This window comes from Staurois parvus, unplaced genomic scaffold, assembly GCF_062004578.1.
Source record: "Staurois parvus isolate SC_StPar_1 unplaced genomic scaffold, SC_StPar_1.0 ptg000691l, whole genome shotgun sequence".
NCBI lineage: Eukaryota > Metazoa > Chordata > Amphibia > Anura > Ranidae > Staurois > Staurois parvus.
This window is the reverse complement of record NW_028318487.1, coordinates 1,246,215-1,266,274: the sequence shown is the minus strand read 5'-3', so window position 1 is coordinate 1,266,274 and position 20,060 is coordinate 1,246,215.

Below are 20,060 nucleotides of genomic sequence, written 5' to 3'. Positions count from 1 at the left end.
ACTGATGTGATGTCAGTGTCACTGTCTACATCCTTACAGTGTGAGTACAGAGCCCTGTAGTGACATACCTTGGGGGTCAGGTCCTTGATTCCCTGCACTCACAGGATCAGCCCTCAATCACTTCTTTGAGGTTGAATGATGCTGAAAACCTATGGCAGAGCAATGTTACTGGATGTAGGACAGAGCTGTAAAAGAAGTGAGTAGAGCAGTCTGGACTGAATTTTTTTTAATTTAAGCCTTACATAGAGTAACATAGGTAGCACCTTAGTAGTAGTCACCAGCAACAGCAGCAATAGAATTGAGAGAGGGAGGACCGGCACATGGAGCCAGTTAACCTCCCTAGCGGTCTGATTATGTCCATATTTCTGTGCTCAAAGCGGTACATTTTTTTGCATGGAAAGATGTATTTTTTTTTTATTGTAGGCCTTTAATTTTTAGGAATAACTCACTGAAATCTGTCCGAACAAGAGTCTAGTAAACATCCCGGGTATGATAAAACTTGAAACACGAAATCATAAATTATAATTTAATAAATAATCATAAAAAATAATAATATAATAATAATAAATTTAATTCTATAATATAGTCAAACCAAAAACACTGAAATGTGAAATATAGCGCCAAGTTCGCACATCACTGAGCAAAGTCGCAAAATCGTTTTCGGTGTCTGATGACGAATTTCCCCCACGAATCATTATCACTCAATTCTGCAAGTGGTTCTGATTTACTATCGCTGTTCTCTAGCCGGTCTAAAACCGCTTTTGAACTAAAGGGACGCTTTTTGGACACCATGGACTTTTCTCAGTTTCCAGGCAGAAAGAACAGTAAAAATGTAGGCAGGGTGCCGGACAAAGCACTCGGGACAAAATGTATGTGAAATGGTTTGATACAGGAATGTTATACTATGTGATTTTAGTGATTTTAGTGAATGTCACTTTTTGTCATTTTCAAATTTCCCGCTGTTCCGTCCCCCGTACGTCCCGATGCTCGCAGAGGATGGAACCCAGAAGACAGATGCCGGCATCCGCCGGATTACATTGCCGGGGACACTGCAGGAGGGACATCGCGGGAGCACAGGACAAGGTAAGTGATCGAGGGATCGCGGAGCAGCGCCGCATTGTAAGCCGAGTGTAGCTCGGGGTTACCGCTTGTGGTGCTGAAACTTTACCCCGAGCTACACTCGGGAATACCGCCAGGGAGGCTACAATTTGCTGTTGTGCACATGTGCTGACAGAAGGAGAGAACTAGGTGATGCTATCAATGTGCTGCTGCTTTGTTTTTTTTCCACTCACAAGGCCAAGTCATAGAATAGAATTAATTGCATAACTGGAATGTAATCTGTGGGTGTACAGATGCTAAGGTACAAACAAACGGCCACTGATTGTTCACAAGTATAATAATGGATAGACTGAGGGCAGGTTAGCCTGGAGGAAGCCCACCCCTCTTTAAAGGCACAGGGGTGCACTTGACACCCAGTATATAGAACAATGGCATCTAAGGTGTCCAGTGCACCCCTCATCAGTATATAAACAGCACAAACAAACAGCAACTTCACCAATCTATAACTGGCCTTAGCAGCAATAAGCAGATGGAAGGGCAATGCATGTCAACCAACAAAAAAGAAAAATTCCCAGCTCAATTTACTGACCAGTCTGCAACCAACGGAATTGTTCACCAGAGCTCCTGATGGTGGATATGGGTTTTGCTGCATGTTAGTACCAGAAGGCATGTCCTCAGGATCACCCCACCAGGAGGTGAGCAAGCTGGGGTCCAGTAGCAGATATACAGTACACTGTAGCAGGTTGGGATCAAGCAGGAGTGCAGTCAGTAAACAAGCCAAAGGCCAGTAACAAGTGGTCACAGGTTGGGATCAAGATAAAGTGTAGTCAAGCAACATGCCAAAGTTCGGTAAGGAGTGGTAGTGGAGATACAGATGGTAGCAGGAGTGAGAAGAGTGAGATATTGGCTGGAGAGAGCACAAACATCTGGCAAACAGGACGTGCAAAGTCATGGCTTAAATAGGAGGTTTATGGGAGGAGCAAAGAGTTCAAGGTTCACCAGAAACAAGACTCAAGCCAGATTGTCAAAGGAATTGTCCAGGGAACTGTCCAGCATCTTCCATGGCTCCGCATTAAGAAATACAGCCAGACACAGCAGGGGTTGCAGGTTCCTGATAATTTGCTTCAATAATATGTCCATACTGTATCTGAATGCCCATTGCCTGGCCAAAGTTCTAAATCACATGGAATCTGTACTGAGAGAAATAGTATATGGGCTTTCTGAAAATGCTAGTTGCTTGACTATCATATGGTACCTTTGGTTTCAGTCATCTCTGACTCACCTACCTGGAACAAGCTAAGTCTTGATTAGCATACTTGTTTCAGGCAAGTGGCTCAGAAAGTACTAAATCCATTAGATCGATATGACAGCTGAGTAAAAGTTTTATAGAATTTGAGCTCAACAATGGTTTCATCCATGCTCCAAACAAGCCTTTATCAACCAGGGTGCCTTCAGGTCTCTTCAGGGGTGCCTTTGCAAAATGCCTTACAAATTTCCCAAAATTTTATACAAGCCAGCATTTTACTCAAAGCCACAGGTTTTCATGGTGCACCATTACAACCTTCTAGCCGCAGGCATCCAAACAACCAATAATGTCATCTGATAATAAGAAGGATGTTGGGCACCTGCACAGCATCCATGTTTGTCCCTCCCCTGCCCCTTTCCGTTAGCACTGGGATCACATTAGCTGAGTGAGGGAGAGAAACTGGAAAGAAGAAGAACAGTGGAATACTAGCCAGTACCAGTGTTCAAAGGTGTGTTTGCTTTGGAAGAATAAATCAACTTTTACATTGGGTGTCCTATGTGTGTGGATGTTGCTGCATTATGTAAAACTATTAGTTTAGTTTTTTTACATTTTAGAATGGGGTGGTTCAATGGGGTGCAGAATTTGAAAAGGGTGCCTTGACTTAAAAAAAAGGTTGAGAAGCGCTGCTCCAAGCAAAGGCTCCCTCGTTGTATTGAACTTGCCCAGCAGCACATAGGGCACCTGCAGAAATTAGACAGTTACACAAGAGAACTCTGATTTCTACAGTTTGGCACAGGACTAGTGGGAGTTATTTACACAAGAGAACACATTAGCCAGTAAGACCAGTAATTTCACAAGAAGTGTGGTGGGATAAGAGTACGTGATCAGACAATCCAGGAAACCACAAGAGATGTTATGACAACAGACATTTATTACATTCTCGGCAGCTTTTTTTAATAAGTATATGCGTAGCCAACATTTCATTTCAATTCATTTCATTTCAGTTTTGGATTGAGAAAGATTAGAACTGCTGTCAAGATTTTATTATTTTCTGTTTCCCTGCTAGGTAGATGTACCTTATCATGGAACTAACCTAAGTCACCTTTAGAGCTTTTGCTAAGTCTCTAGCACTTTGCTGATCAGATATGGAGGGGACCACTATGATTACTGGAGTGCAGTATACCAGTTATATGTTTATATGCTTGATGTTAGTGAAGAAAGTGCACTTTTAGAATGTGAGTGTTTTATAGAATATTGATTGAAAATTTTATATTAAAACAAGATTACCTGGAAGAGTTTTTCTTTCATTTGAGCTACAGTATATATGACTGACGAGAATACAAGAACATAGATGGGTGCCAGTTAACCATTATATATTGGAAACCTTGGTTTATCTGGGCTAAAATCCCTGAACCTTCATTTATCAGATGTAAAATATCAGAAGGCATGGTTTGCCTGGTGTAAAATATAGGAAGCTTTGATTTATATGGTGTGGAATATTGGAATTCTTGGTTTATCTGATGTGCAACCATGGAAGTTTTGGTTTATTTGATGTGAAATATAGGAAGCCTTGTTTTATCTGGTGATAAATATTGGAAACCTTCATTTATGTGGCGTAAGATATTAGAAGCCTTGGTTTATTTGGTGTAAAATACAGGAAGCCTTGGTTTGTCTGGTGTGAAATATTGGAAACATTGGTTTATCTGATGTGAAATCTCGTAAGCCTTTGTTTATCTGGTGTGAAATATCAAAAGCTTTGGCTTATCTGGTGTGAAATTTTGGAAACCTTGGTATAACTGCCAACAATATTGGAAGCCTTGGTTTATCTGATGTGAAATATTGGAAGTCTTGGTTTATCTGGTATGAATCATTGGAAGCCTTGGTTTATATAGTGTGAAATATTGAAAACCTTCATTTATCTAGTATAAACAAAATCAGAAGCATTGGATAATCTGGCGTAACATATCAGAAGCCTTGGTTTATCTGGTGTAAAATACAGAAAGCCTTAATTTATCTGGTGTGGAATTTTGGAATTCTTGGTTTATCTGATGTTAAAATATTGGACGTCTTGGTTTATGTGATGTGAAATATTGGAAGCCTTGGTTTATTTGATGTGAAATATTGGAAGCCTTGTTTTATCTGGTGAGAAATATTGGAAACATTCATTTATCTGGCATAAAATATTAGATGCCTTGGTTTATCTGGTATAAAATACAGGAAACTTTTGTTTATCTGGTTTGAAATATCAGAAGCTTTGGCTTATCTTGTGTGAAATATTGGAAATCTTGGTATATCTGCCAATAAGATTGGAAGCCTTGGTTTATCTGATCTGAAATATTGGAAGCCTTGGTTTATCTGATCTGAAATATTGGAAGCCTTGGTTTATCTGATCTGAAATATTGGAAGTCTTGGTTTATCTGGTGAGAAATATTTGAACATGTGGTTTATCTGTTATGAAGTATTGGAAGCCTTGGTTTATATTCTGTGAAATATTGGAAACCTTCACTTATCTGGTATAAAAAAAAAATCAGAAGCCTCGGTTTATCTGGTGTAAAATAGTAGAAGCCTTGGTTTATCTGGTGTGAAAATTTGGAAACCTTGGCTTTTTTGATGTGAAATATTGCAAGCTTTGGTTTATATGGTGTGAAATTGGAAGCCTTGGACCATCTGGAGTGAAATTACTTGCCTATAATTTGGAGGTCAAATCTTCCAGTGAGTGCTATTCTCACAAGTGAAAAGACTCAGTACGTCGTTGGGTTAAGAGTTAGAATTATTCATTCAAAACACAGATTGGATATATATGGACATTTATTGACCCTTTTCTTCATTGTGTGGCCCTACCTTCTTAAGGGCTGCTTTTTTTCTGGGTCGCCCTAAGCTTCGCACAGCCAGGCAGCACGTATTTTCCATATTTTCCACACTTGCATCCACAGTCAGTGAACAGTCCATAAGCTTGGTTTTTGTTATTTTATTAGAGGAAATAACTTGGATAGGATATTAGGGATGCCCAACTTGACTGAATCAATGCAAAGGGACAACTATTTGAAGTGTTGACCATTGTCACAGAGGCAGAAAGTAAGTGGAAATCAAAAATGTATAGGTTTCACCAGAAGACATGAGAGCAAGTGTATGTCAACAGTAACAATGAATGTCTCTTGTTTGCTTCATTTTAGTCTCTTAAAGTGGAACTTTACTCATAACAATTGATAAAAAATAATGTTCTTTAGGAAGGAACATACATTCCACATTAATAATTATGCTACCAAAATGAGTGTGTGCTGTAAATTGCCTCCAGCATTGTTCCTGTTTCTTCTTGCCGAAAGCTGCCATATTGCTGAAGTCCAGAGCCCCTGAGCAGCAGTAAATCTTTAGGCTGTCAGCAGATCAACCTCTACAAATTTAGCACAATGCCAAAAAATAGAGAGCATCTGACCATGTGCAGAGCAGGGTGAGAGTATATTACAGGATTTCAACAGTATAGGCACTTCATTGTAATGTTTTACATAGCTATACCTGAAGTGATCTAGCAGGGCTTAATTTTCTGACTAATGCCGCAATACCCATATTGTTATATGTGGTCAACAAGTGCAAAAAAAATCCATTAACCCTCCCAGAAACTCAGCAAGTTCCTACATTTCTGTGCAGATTTCAGTCAAGGCTATCAGCCCTACCCAGCTCAGCCCTGTGAACTACAGATCACCTCACTATTAGTGATGGGTCGAACGTCCCCCTGTTTGGTCTGCAGGCAAACATTCGAACCTAACAAAAGTTCAACCGCGAACTTCGAACAGGGACAATTCATTAAGCGGCATCTTACGGTATCCGAGAATGCGGCAAGATACCGCACAGCTACTAAACTACCAAATGAGTTATATTATTAAGTGATGCAGTATTTTAGTAGTGAAACATTCATTATTGTTTCCGCTGTCAGTAGGGTTCCCCGTTGACAGCTGAATGTAAAAAGAATTGCAGGCATTGCCTAGCAATTAAATAAAAAAAAAAACACTGCATGGGGTCCCCCCCATCCATACCAAGCCCTTATGGTCTAGTATGGATTTTGAGGGGAACCCCCATGCCAAAATTTTTCAAAAATGGTGTGGGGGTCCCCCCCAAAATCTATCCTTATCGAAGCAGGTCAGGAAAGGGCAGGGAATGAACGAGCGCCCCCCCCTCCTGAACCATACCAGTCCACATGCCCTTAACATTGGGGGGGTGCTTTGGGGCAGGGGCAAAAATACTGACCTTACTGTTCAAGTGTTCACAGAACGCTGATGTTCGAGTCGAACTTATGTTCAACTTGATCATAAACCCAACACTACTCATTATATGTTATACAGATAGAGAGAAAGGAAAAGAGAGGAACATATTTTGTTTTCCAATGCAGCCACCACATCTGAGGACTTGTAGGCTGAAATATATTACATTTTTATTCTCAGGTTTAGACACGCTTCACATTTTGTAATCCTGGACTTCTCAGCCTTCAAAGACACCTTAGCAAGAATAATTCTATTTCCAGATTTTGGTAAAACTTTCTGTTGATGGCATACCAATTGCGAAACTGAAAACGTTGAGAGGAAAATATTTAATGGTTTGTTTAATAGTCTTCGTCTTGAAGAAATTACATCATGTGAGACATGCAGAGGTTCCCTAGTGACTAATATCAGACAAGAAATTGTGGTCACCCATTAGCCACAAAGTGTTGTTACTGGCTTAATGTATCACTATGTCTATTGATATCTGTGGAATGTGATTTCAGTTCTCCTTTGCTTTGCACACCACAGTATCATATGTTTCCAAGCTGGTCTGTTGATATTGTCACCATTAGATATGCAATATTATTACTAGAGCAGCCCTGGGTGAAATGTAAAATCAATCTGTGATACCCCTGCCTTTGTGGGAATCTGATCTTGCCATGCAATTCACCGATTCACAGAAGGAGAAAATTCTTCACTTTGCCCAGAAGTCCTCTATTGCCACAAAGGTCCAGGAGACCAGCTACAAGATCCTGACTAGATGGTACAGGGTGCCCATGACTTTGTTACACATTTTTGGGATTGTGCTGCAGGTCTGTGATTCCGCCTTCAAAGTCTCTTTGGTTTTCTAAAATCAATGAACTCAGGGACATGGAAGACCTCAGGACTACTTTATATAATCAGGAGGAGACCTTTTGTAACACATGGAGACCGGGTCAATATTTTGTTTATACCAATGCCTATCTGCAGGAGGTCTCACAACCCAGCTGAGCCTCCTGAGTCTGTTATTATGAGGCCCCGGGTGAGATAAATTGCTTTCCTGGTTTCTCTTTCCTCCTTTTGCTTCCTTTCCTACTTAACTTTTTCTTCTCCTCCCCATTACACTGCCCTGCTAACCAATATACCCAGGCCTGCTGACCTCTGTAAATTGCCCTCCTGACCTCTGTACTCTGCCCTGCTGACTTCCATACCGTGCCCTGATGACCCCTGCACAGAGGCCCTACAAACTACTGATCCCTGTACACTTCTCTGCAAACTACTGACCCCTAAAGAATGCCCTACAAAATACTGACCTCTGTACACAGCTCTTAAAACTACTGACCCCTGTGCACACTATTCTACAAACAACTGATCCCAGCAAGGGTCAGCTAGCCAAAACAATGTGTCACTGCCACTTCCCTGTGCTGCTCTGCATGTAGGGAAAATTGCATTTACAGGCTACTGACCCCTGTACACTACCCTGCTGCCCCCTGTACTTTTCTTCTCTGACCTCTGTACCTTTGTACTCTGAATCGGTGACCCCTGTACACTGTCCTGCTGACGTCTGTACACTGCCCCGATGACCCCCTGTACACTGCCCTGCTGACTCCCTGTACACTGCCCTGTTGACTCCCTGTACACTGCCCTGCTGACTCCCTGTACACTGCCCTGCTGACTCCCTGTACACTGCCCTGCTGACTCCCTGTACACTGCCCTGTTGACTCTCTGTACACTGCCCTGTTGACTCTCTGTACACTGTCCTGTTGACCCCCTGTACACTGCCCTGTTGACTCCCTGTACACTGCCCTGCTGACTCCCTGTACACTGCCCTGTTGACTCCCTGTACACTGCCCTGTTGACTCCCTGTACACTGCCCTGTTGACTCCCTGTACACTGCCCTGTTGACTCCCTGTACACTGACCTGCTGACTCCCTGTACACTGCCCTGTTGACTCCCTGTACACTGCCCTGTTGACTCCCTGTACACTGCCCTGTTGACTCTCTGTACACTGCCCTGCTGACTCCCTGTACATTGCCCTGCTGACTCCCTGTACACTTCCCTGTTGACTCTCTGTACACTGTCCTGTTGACCCCCTGTACATTGCCCTACTGGCCCCCTGTACTGCCTTACTGACCTCTTGTACACAGCTCTGCTGGACCCCTATTTTCTGCCCATACTGACTTCTACACCCCTTATTTTTAAATTAATTTGGAAATTAATGTAACAATAAACACATAGGTCACATGTGATATATTTTTATTTATTTTTTTACTTGCTTGCAATAAAGAACATATTTGACCATAGTTGCAAAGAGTAGGATATTGACATTACCATTTCTGACTTATAGTCTATCTCTATACAAAACTTTTTTTTTTTAGTTTGGATAGAATATGGAAGGATTAGAACATCTGTCAAGTGTTTATTGTTGTCTGGGTACCAAATTGGGACATTTTCCACTCTGTTTTTACTGGTGACCATTGTCTTCTAGAAAGAAGATGAGGAGAAATCCCAAAATTTTGAGTTGTCCCCAAAACAAGAGGTGAGGGAAACTCCTCCAATGGGGACACCTACCTAATTTCCTTCACTTTGGGAGATTTTCTTTAACTCCATGTTGTGTCTATCTTACAGGATGTAAAGGGAAATTTCCCCAGTGATACACAAAAAGCAAAACATTACCTGACAGGGGTTTTAAAAGAGAACTCTAGGTTTCCAGGTACTTTAAATTATTAACATGCCAAAAGGGACTGGCTGCTACTTAGGTGGTAATATTGTTGTGGTGGTTTATGTAAGGATATATATTATTTATAAAGGGCGTGTCCCTTTCCCTTAGATGAAATATTACAGTGCCTCCAGCCGTTAAAATACGGCAAATATTTAGTAAACCAATAATTTGGACACCTTGATAATTTGATCACCACTTATTATTATACCTTGAATTCTTTTAGCCAATATGATTTCGTACCATACACACAAAATTTGCCTTATAATAGATAAATATAAAAATTTATTTATGTACAAAAATTATATATATATTAACACAAAACACAAAAGACTGGTGATAAATGAATATTGGTACACACAATCAAAAATATATCCTACCAATGTAAGACACACTAATAATGTCTCTAACTAATTACATCAATCACAAATTTAAATGATATGATATTTATTAAATTTATTAATAATTAATAATTTCGAATATCTCAAAGGTTATATTCTTACATGCCGTGGCCATAGGCTTGCAAGAAGTAAGCCCTTGATATATGATACTCTGGTTATTAATATTCAATAAATTATGAAATATGGAAAAATTTATAATATGGCAATAAACAATTTTTTTAACAGTAACACAGTATCTGACTACATATATCTAACTATCCAATATTGTTGTAATACACTACGGTAATTTTTATGATTCTACACAACAGAGGAAATAATTAATACAAATCAAATAAACATCTCACCACACCCGGACGTCAGACTAGACAACTCTCCCGTGGATTTAGCTGGCAGTGGAACGCCGTTAGACTGATATATAGGCAAGTGATAGATTCAATAGGGGAGAATGTAGGAAGTTATAAGTTTAGAGGTTTAAAGTTTTAGGAAGTTTGAAAAGATGGAAGAGTAGTTATTTCAGCAGAGATCTTCTTCAGATGTCAGGTCTTTCCATGAGGTCTTATGAGGGTTCTTCTTTTTCATGAGGTTTTTTTTCTTTATGTTACAGCACATGGGCTTTTTATATCCACTAGTCCATTGTTCTAAGATACCTTCCCACCAGGCTTCCTGATTGGCTAGTTGAGAAATGTGTGTACATAAGCTATTTCTCACCTGCCCGCCAGGTGGCGGTCATGTATCACAGAACAATGTGAGTATTTGAGATGACTCATACCTTGGGTGGAATCTTCAGGTAATTTCAGGAATAAAATATACAGCACTTTCCAGATATAGCAGTGATCATACCTATGATATTCTAAATAGGGACCATGGAATATAGGTGTATATTCGGTTATTCCTCCTTGAAGTATCATCCTGTTTGTTTCCTGATAAGACAGGTAACTAATGCTAGTTTATAATACATCTTACTTCCCATCATCTCAATACTCAAGTTAGTGATATATAGTTCCCATTGCTGAGTATTTAGTGGTGTTTAAAGTCTATGACATCTTATTTATAATCTGTTTTTGTAGTACATTTTTGTAATGATATACAGTGAACTTTTAAACTTAAATGTCCTGAATTTCACCCCTTGGTTTCAGCATCAACATTTCCTCTGTGTAGGGAAAAAATCTCTGTTTGCCTAGCCCTTGTATCGGACTCATGGTAAACAATTGTTAATGCTTTCACCCTTGGTGAACAATAGTAGATAGTAATAGTTTCAGAGGTTTGTTGGTTCATCACACTCTACAGGTTTTGGTTAAGCTTCCAAACAGTTGAGTTCCCGTCTCATTATTGTTGAAATGTTTACAAGTCAGAGTCCTATGTGTTTGACTTTCTGTAGATGCATTCTTCTCACTTCCATATACAAATAGTCCTTGTTGACAGTTTAAACAATCCCATTGTCTTGGAAAAGTCTTAATTCCCTGTTCTCTTCAGTTCTTTAACTAGAATTCTTGAAGGTTTAACCAAGACAAAATTAACTCTTAACATCCGGTTCTGCTGAGCTGTTTGCTATATAACATTATATCTTGATAAAAGTCATATTTTTGACATGATTCCAAAAGCCCACAACAAAATCCCCCTTTGTTTTTGGGGTACAGGCACGTGTATAGGGGTGTCTGTATCGAAAAACATGAGTGAGGCTTTTGGCTAGGGTGATTGTTCGTCTTCTCCGGTGAAGGGAATGAAATAATAAAAAAAAAATTTCCGATGATAAAATGGCAGCGGTCATGCTGGTTGTTCCTCAACTTGACTCGGCGTCTTTAGATGGACACTTCCGATGACGATCCTGGTCTTGTGATGAGGCCGGCCTGGCCTGACACATCCACCTTGGGGTCCATGGGTCCTCCGCACGACAGGTCTCTTAGACGGTCTCCTAGGCGGGTCTTTTCCTCTGGACTGGCCCTTGGTGGCCTGGGACATCAGGTTATCGTCTCCGGATCGATCTCTGGCATCTGGTCTTTCCCACAGGACATTATAGCTTCCTTCTAGGGTCCGGTCATTGACACCTCCGATCGCCGGTCTGGTCATAGTCTGGGCCTTCCTTTCTAAATTATTAAAATGAACAGTTTAAGTATGGGATATACATAAAATTATGTTACTGGATCCTGTAAGGCAAAAGATGAATTATATGTTTAAAGGAAATTTAATAATGATCTCAATATCTCCAGATAGGAATTGGTGGGTTAGTCTTCCAACAACTGCAATTGAGACTTCGGATGGCAAGCACGTAATTGGTTGATGTGCACCCATCTATCACTGATTTCACCATACCGGGTAACCTGCAATTTATATGCGACCGGAGAGATTTTATCAATGATAGAGAACGGACCTTTCCAAGATGGAAGGAATTTCCGTTCTTTGATCTGGTCTCTTGCAAAGTTGTATAGATAGACCTTGTCACCAATCTCATATTCCTTCTTGGAGGTTTTGAGATCATAGTATGTCTTAGCACTAGTTGCAGCTCTTTCCAAATTTCGCTGGGCAAAGGCAAAAGCATATTGCAGATGTTTACGTAAATCCTCTATGTACTGGTGTGTGGTGGTAGCATTGATCAAATTTTGATCTGTAGTGCGATACAATAAGTGTTGGGGCAGTACCATCCGTCTACCTGTCATCAGTTCAAAAGATGACATTTTTGTAACTGTATTCGGAGTAGCCCTCAACGCCATCAGGACCAGCGGGAGCTTGACATCCCAATCTTTGCCTGTTTCCTTAACAAATTTCTTAAGGACATTAACGATGGTCTGATTGTATCGTTCTACACCACCACTAGAGGCTGGCCGATAGGCGATATGCAATTTCCTTTTAACCCCCAAAATTTTCCACAATTTGGCCATCACTTCGCTAGTGAAGTGCGATCCTCTATCAGACTCTATCCTCTGAGGTAAACCAAAACGAGAAAATACATGATTTATTAGCAATGCAGCACATGTCTCGGAGCTATTATTTGGTGCTGGTATACATTCGACATACTTGGTGAATAAACATGTAACTGTTAACATATATCGATTTCCTCGTGAAGATTTTGTTACTGGCCCAATAAAATCCATCTGAAGGTCTGACCAAGGCATACATATCCCCCTCTTCTGGAGAGGTGCTCTGTGAGTTGGCTTGGTAGGTTGAAATTGGGGACATATTAGGCAACCTTGGCAGTATTCCTTCACATCACGTAACATATGAGGCCAGTAGGCATAATCCCGCAGGATCTCATACGTGATCTTCTCTCCACGATGACCGGAAGTGGGAGCATCATGGGCATGCTGTAGCATCAAACCTCTAAATTTAAGTGGGACGACCCATTGTTGTACGCCACCCTTTGAGGTTCGTATCAACAATCCCTGGTATAAAGAGAATTGGGATTTGGATTTCATTAAGATACGTAAATCCTCTTTCCCACTATATACTTCCTTATTTATGGGATTTTGGTTGGGATCTTCTATATGACTATAAAACAAGCCAATTATTGGGTCTTCTTTTTGGGCAGTAATTAAATCCTCACTAGGAGAATCGTGACTCCACTGTAATGCATTCGGATCACCAGCTGTTCTGGCCTGTTGCCTGGTGACAGCTTCAATCTGTACGGTACCTAAAAATTGGTCAATGTCTATCTGTTCACCGGTGATTGCCCCTTCCTTGGCTAGAGAATCGGCCAGATCGTTCCCTTCTTTCTCGGCACCTAGAACCTTGGAGTGGCCTTTGGTCTTCTTGAAGTGCAGAGTGAGATCATTGGACCTTACCAGTTCATCAATGTGACAAAAGAGTTTACCATGTTTCACGGGTTTGTGATTACTCTTGTTCATGTTGTTTCGCGTCCACCTAGGAAAATACTCCACAAAACTATTCCTGACATAATTGGAATCGGTTATGATGGCACACTCTCTGATGTTGAACTCTATAGCCATCTCAACTGCTCTAAGAATTGCAGTAAGTTCAGCAACCTGACTGCTTTTTGGTCCAAGTTTGTATCCCACAGAAATTGGGGTGACACCTTGGGTCCAAACGATTCCAATACCTGCCACTAGTTGGAGCTGTTCCCCATCCTTGTGATGAAAAGCACAACCATCCACATATACACACGGCAGCTGTTTACAGTATTCTTCATCATAAACCTTGTAGGGAGAGAACAGTTGTTCTTCCAGAAAGTCAGTGTCCGGGGCCTCCATAGCAGGCGTAGTTGCGGAACAATCATGGAGCTCGGCTAGGCCCTGGGCTACTGGACTTTCCTTGTTCTGTTTGTACCGAATTTCAAGAGGCCACCCTTGCAAAGACAAAGTCCAAGCAGTGATGCGGCTATTAGACACATTTCCTCCCTTGATACGTTCACTCTTTAAATACTGTAAAGGCTGGTGGGCCGTTTCAACAATGATTCTCTCTCCCTGAATGTAACTGCGAAAATTCTGTAATGCCCACACGGTGGACAATAGAGCTTTTTCACAGTCACTGAACTTTACTTCAACCGGGGACAAAGTTTTACTGGCATAGGCAATCACCTTACTGACATCATCACGTTTCTGGTAAAGAACAGAACTCATACTTACCTGCGTAAACCCTGTCTCTAGATAGAAATTTTTACCCCCTTCGGGATATCCGAGACACGGCGCTTGTGTGAGACGTTCCTTTAATTCCTTCATGGCGTCCTCCTGTTTCTTACCCCACGACCATTCGACATCCTTCTTCAGTAGGTGAAGCAGTGGCTTGCTTATCTCGGCGTAATTGTCAATAAACTTACGCGAGTAGTTTACCATACCTAGGAATGATCTCAATTCTTTAAGGTTAGTAGGGACTTTACAGTTCAGAACCGCCTCAACTTTCTTCTTTTGTGGGTTCAAACCTTCAGCAGTAACTTCATGGCCTAGGAAGTTTACCTTCGTGCGACACCACTGGGCTTTTTGTAAGGACAGTTTTACTCCTGCTGCTTTTAATTGGCCCAGGACGTGCCGAAGTTCTGTAATGTGTTTGGCCATATCAGTACTTTTGATCAGGATATCGTCCACATATGCCAACGTCCCCCTTTCGAAGGCGTCTGGCATGGCCTTGTGCATGAACACAGCAAATTCATGTCCGGAATTTATGAATCCGAAAGGCATTCGTACCCAACAATATTGTCGATTCCCAAAACTGAAGGCCAGTTTGTATTGGTCTTCCTCACTCACCTTTATGGTCCAATACCCCTGTGCACAATCCAAAGCTGTGAAAACTTGGGATCCTTGGAGCTGGGCGAGACACTGGTCTATGTATGGGACAGGCCATCCTGACATGTACACACGTTTGTTTAGCTGACGGAGATCAGCGCACAAACGCCATTGTCCATTGGGTTTTAAGATACCCAGGATCGGGTGGTTGTAGGAGCTGTGGATGGGCCTAATTATACCCCTTTCATGTAACTTCCTGATAATCTCAGCTAGAGATTCATAGGAAGCTAATGGTAACCTATACTGTCTTACGAATACTGGTGGGGCATCTGGATCTGTTTGGATCCTAGCGATGTGTAGGTCAGTAGTCCCACAATCGTAAGAATCCTTGGCAAAGATCTCTTGGAATTCAAGGAGAAGCTCTCGGAGCAATTGTCGGTCGAGATCACTGGCACACGCGTCGGCGAGGGCCACCATCTCTTCCACTAACTCCTTGAATCCAGGAAAGCTTTCCGGCTGACCTATATCATATGCCTCTTCAAGTTTCGTGGTGAGGTCATTGGGTATGTGATGTGTGTGTGTGTTCTCCTGCCATCCAGGTTCTTTGGGGTACTCTTGTTCTTTGATTGGGTGATCAAAGACAATTGATGTCTCTTCGATTCGACAGGTGCCATCTTTAGAATCGAATGGATAAATGGACTCTATGGTGAAAATACCCTCTGGTAATGAATGGAATGTTTGTTCAATTAATTGTTCCTCCGACAAATATTCATCGGGGATGAGTCCAATCACCTGGTTAGTGACCCCAAAGGTGTAATATTCAGTCTCTACCGCTAGACCAATAAGGGTCTCTTTGGGTAAGACGATGTCCTGATTGGACAGATTATGTACGTAAATGTACATCGGGGATTGATGTGTGTTGACTAGGGGCGTGTGTGTAATGTTCAGTCCCTCCCCCTGCATTTTATGGGAGAAGCATACTAATGCATCTGACCCCTTCAGTCTATGTCCCTTTTTAACTTGGATGGGGAGTATGAAATTATTTATGCCCCTAGGAATTGTAATCCTCTGGGCTACCTGGACTTCAACAGCATAAGGCATCTGTTGCTGGGATTTTAAAGCTAAGTCCAGATTTTGGTATTTTTCGGGGTCCCCCTTTAGTCGACTCCATAAACAGTCATTAATTAGGTCGACTTGCATTGCAAAGCGATGTAATACATCGTTGCCAAAATAAATTTTAGTTTGGGAATTATCCAAGACTAGGAACACATGGGCGGCTGTTTTGTTTCCTACAGTGACGTTTAAGAGACACCTAGCCATTGAATTGTGATCATCAGAGTCATCAAGGGAGTCTGAAATCCAATGACGCTGAGGTGTGGAGAAACGGATCATTTCCATTTCGGTCAGGTGTTTTATCAACCCATGGCTTACAAAGCTGTGTTCCTGTCTCAAATCTAGTTTGGCATATTTTGATCTATTAAGACCATTTATCCGGATGGGGATAAACAAGTCGCTGTTAACCCTTTCAATACCTGTCAAGAATTGGGTGTGATCTCCCCCTTTTCTTGGTTTATCCTCCTGATGAAAAGATATCGTAAGGATGTCATCTTGGAGGGAAATATCTTTGATTTTATCTTGGGGAATTCTAAAAATGTGTTCCTCATCTCTTCTGATAGGGTTACAGTCATCAGGTTTGATAACCGTTACATCAGGAAGTTGGCTGTTCCTGAAATGGATTTCTAATGATCCAGGCCTTTCTTCCACCAGGTGGCAGTGTTGTCGGGAATGGGGAGTTTTAAGTTTCCCATATTTAATTGGGGTATTTACCTGTGACCACAGGACTTGGTTCACACAATCAACTATGGTGTTCAGCCTTTTTAGGAAGTCCATCCCAATTATCATGTGGTGCTGTGATATGCTAGCAATGATGATGGGGTGTCTCAGTTCCTTATTACCCAGTTTCAGTTTAAGCCAGGCGGTACCCATGACTTGTAAAGGGTCTCCACCTACACCAATCAATGAGCTGTCAAAGCTTTTAAGTCTCGGCTTGGTGGGCATGACATTCGCCACTTTGTCAAAATGTTCCTGTGACATGATGGTTGCTTGGGATCCAGTGTCTATTAAGCCGACAATCGAAAGATCACTGGCATCCTGCACCTGCACCGTGGCATAATATCTCCCATCAGATTCAGTCAGCTCACACATGAAATTAGTGTGGTTGAAGATCTGTGGGCCCTTCAATAACATATGACTGGCTCTTATCTCACCGCATGTGGTGGACACATTACCCTTATCCTCCCTGGTGGGATTCTTGGACTGTCTCAAGACAGAAGCACAACTAGAAGTTGGTGCTCCGTCTGGCTTGTCAATCCCGACGACTTCCGATGCCGCGACTATATTAGGGGCAATAGATGGACACTGAAAAACAGGAGAATCATTAATAACCAACAACTGGTCCCCCTTTGCCTGAGAACTAGCTTCTCCATTAGTAGGCGTGTCAGGGACGGGGCACACATCTCCTGTCATTTGACTCAGTGTCCTCCCCTGTTGGTTTAAGGCTTGGTTGCCTGTTAATTCTGTGACCCTTGGTTGGTCACAGGAGCTGCTCCTAAAAAAGGATTGGATGGAAATTGAGTGACAAGCCTGTCCATTTGTTCAGCCATTTTGCTGACCTGTGCCTCTATTTGTCCAATACGCTCAGAGGAGTCATTCTGTTGATTCTCCCTCTTCCTATACTTACGCTTGTATTTTGGACGGGACTGGTAATGAGACTCAGAGTCAGAACTACTGCTCTGGTCCCGACGCCATTGTTCTCTCTGAGGTTTTGGGGTCTCCCTGTTATTAAAGGGAGCCTGGGGTACTGTATCCCCCCTTTGAGCCTGAGGGTGTTCTTGGCGTGGAGGAAATCTTTGGAAATCGGAGTTTTTATTAAAATTGGGATTCTTATTGTAATTATGGTTCCTGTTGAAATTGGGGTTCCCATAAAAATTCCCCTGTTGGTTTTGGCGAGGATAATAGAACCTCTGAGGATACCATTGCCTCCTTTGATTTTCATCACTGTACTGGCCCTTACCATACTTTTTATTCTTCTCACTTCCACTACCGTAGTTCCCTGGCTTTTGCCTATCCTTTCTCACCCACTGGTTTTGGGGTGCAAAGTTATGGACCTCCTTCACTTGCTGGGTTTGAGGTGCAAATCTAGGGGAACCATTGGTTTTACCCCCACGGACTACTTCCGCATATGATTTCTTCTCTGCCTGCAAATTTGGATTTGGAGGGGAAACGGTAGTGGCTGCTACTATCTTGGGGCTATTTTTAGGTTCTCTTTTTATCCCGCCCTCACTGGACTGTTGGATCGAGAATAAATAGTCACTCTCTCTCACCAACCAATCAAGAGAGCATCCCTTTCTGTAATCCTTTGCAAGTCCCAATTTTATGTAAGCAGGTAATGCTTCATAGAATAGTGTCTTGAATTCTGGCTGGTTAGGATTGGGATCCTTTTCAGCCAGGAAATAGGCATTTCTGAGGACAGCCAGAAATTCTGCAGGGCTTTGGTGAGGACCACACTTTAAATTGTAGGCCGCAGCCTTGGCAGAGGTTACAGTTTTATAAGGCCCAAATTCCATGTGGCACTTATGTTTAACCTCTCTCCAGGACTGATTGGAATAGGCCCTCAAAGTCTCAAAGAATTGCCGGTATTTCTCTTCAAACACCCATGGCAGCAATTCTATTTTGGTGTGGTCATCTCTAATGCCCAGAATCTCTAACGTCTGTTCATATGTTCTCATGTGTTCGGTGATCTCAAGGGACCCTTTCTTAGAAAACATAGGAACAGTGTCCTTCAGGAACTTAATGACCTTTGGGGTGTCATACCTCCTGAATGACCCCTGGGATTTCCCTTCCTGCCTATATGAAACCTCATATTTTTCTTCAGAGCGCTCTGGAGTGTATCTTGAAAGCCTAGGAGGTGACCTATATTCTGACCCTGACTCACTATCAGATACTTCGCTGTGATGCGGGTATCTCCGCTCATCAGCCTCTGGCTTGACTGGGTTGGTCCGTCTTTGGACCCCAGAATTTATTTGGGCCGTCAACCTTATAATCTGCTCCTCCAGAGTTTTCTGCTCAGATTTTATCAAGGTAAGTTCTGACTGGTCATGCTTATCCCCTGGGTGAACTTTAATTTTAACAGGAGATAACCTCTCTGATCTGAAGTACTTCACCTCATCTTTTAAGTCCTGATACTTCTCTTGAAGTTGTTTTAACTCCTGAAAGTTTCTTTCATACAGGTCCTGAGCACTTCGAAAGTCTCCGACCAATCTATCATAATGTTTCTCGGATTCGTCTAAACGAATACCGGCATGACCAAGCTTCCCTTTCAAAGACTCAATGTCCTGATTTTTGCTTTCTAACAAGAGGCGGGCCTCTGACAACTCTTCCCTTAGAGTCATGGTCCGCTGGGCAGCTCCAGCGGTCATGAACCATAACATGGGCCAAGCTTCTAGGAGAAGTCTGTCACGGCCTCTATCACTTTCTGTTCCAGCAAATGCCATTAAAAACCCAACAACCTGGCCCTTTTGGTTAAACAGGTCCTCAAAGGTGCTCATGGCCTGCTCTTTCTCTTCATCCACAAATTCATTATTACTATCCCCCAAATTCAATCTCTTGCGGAGATAATTTATTACTTCATTTTCAACATACTTCTGCCAAGCACCGGCAGCTTTCCGAGCTGGCTTCATAACTTCCTGCTCAATGCCTTGAGCCGCCATATTTTCCTCGTTATGCTTGGAAGAGGTGGATCCGTGATTACTGGATGCCATTTTGATACAAAATATATGTTTGATAACGTGTACAAATATACAATCACCAGTGCGTTTTGTGTTATGGTACGATTTCTATGGATCTCAGCAGTGCCTCCAAATTTATGTTGTGGTGGTTTATGTAAGGATATATATTATTTATAAAGGGCGTGTCCCTTTCCCTTAGATGAAATATTACAGTGCCTCCAGCCGTTAAAATACGGCAAATATTTAGTAAACCAATAATTTGGACACCTTGATAATTTGATCACCACTTATTATTATACCTTGAATTCTTTTAGCCAATATGATTTCGTACCATACACACAAAATTTGCCTTATAATAGATAAATATAAAAATTTATTTATGTACAAAAATTATATATATATTAACACAAAACACAAAAGACTGGTGATAAATGAATATTGGTAC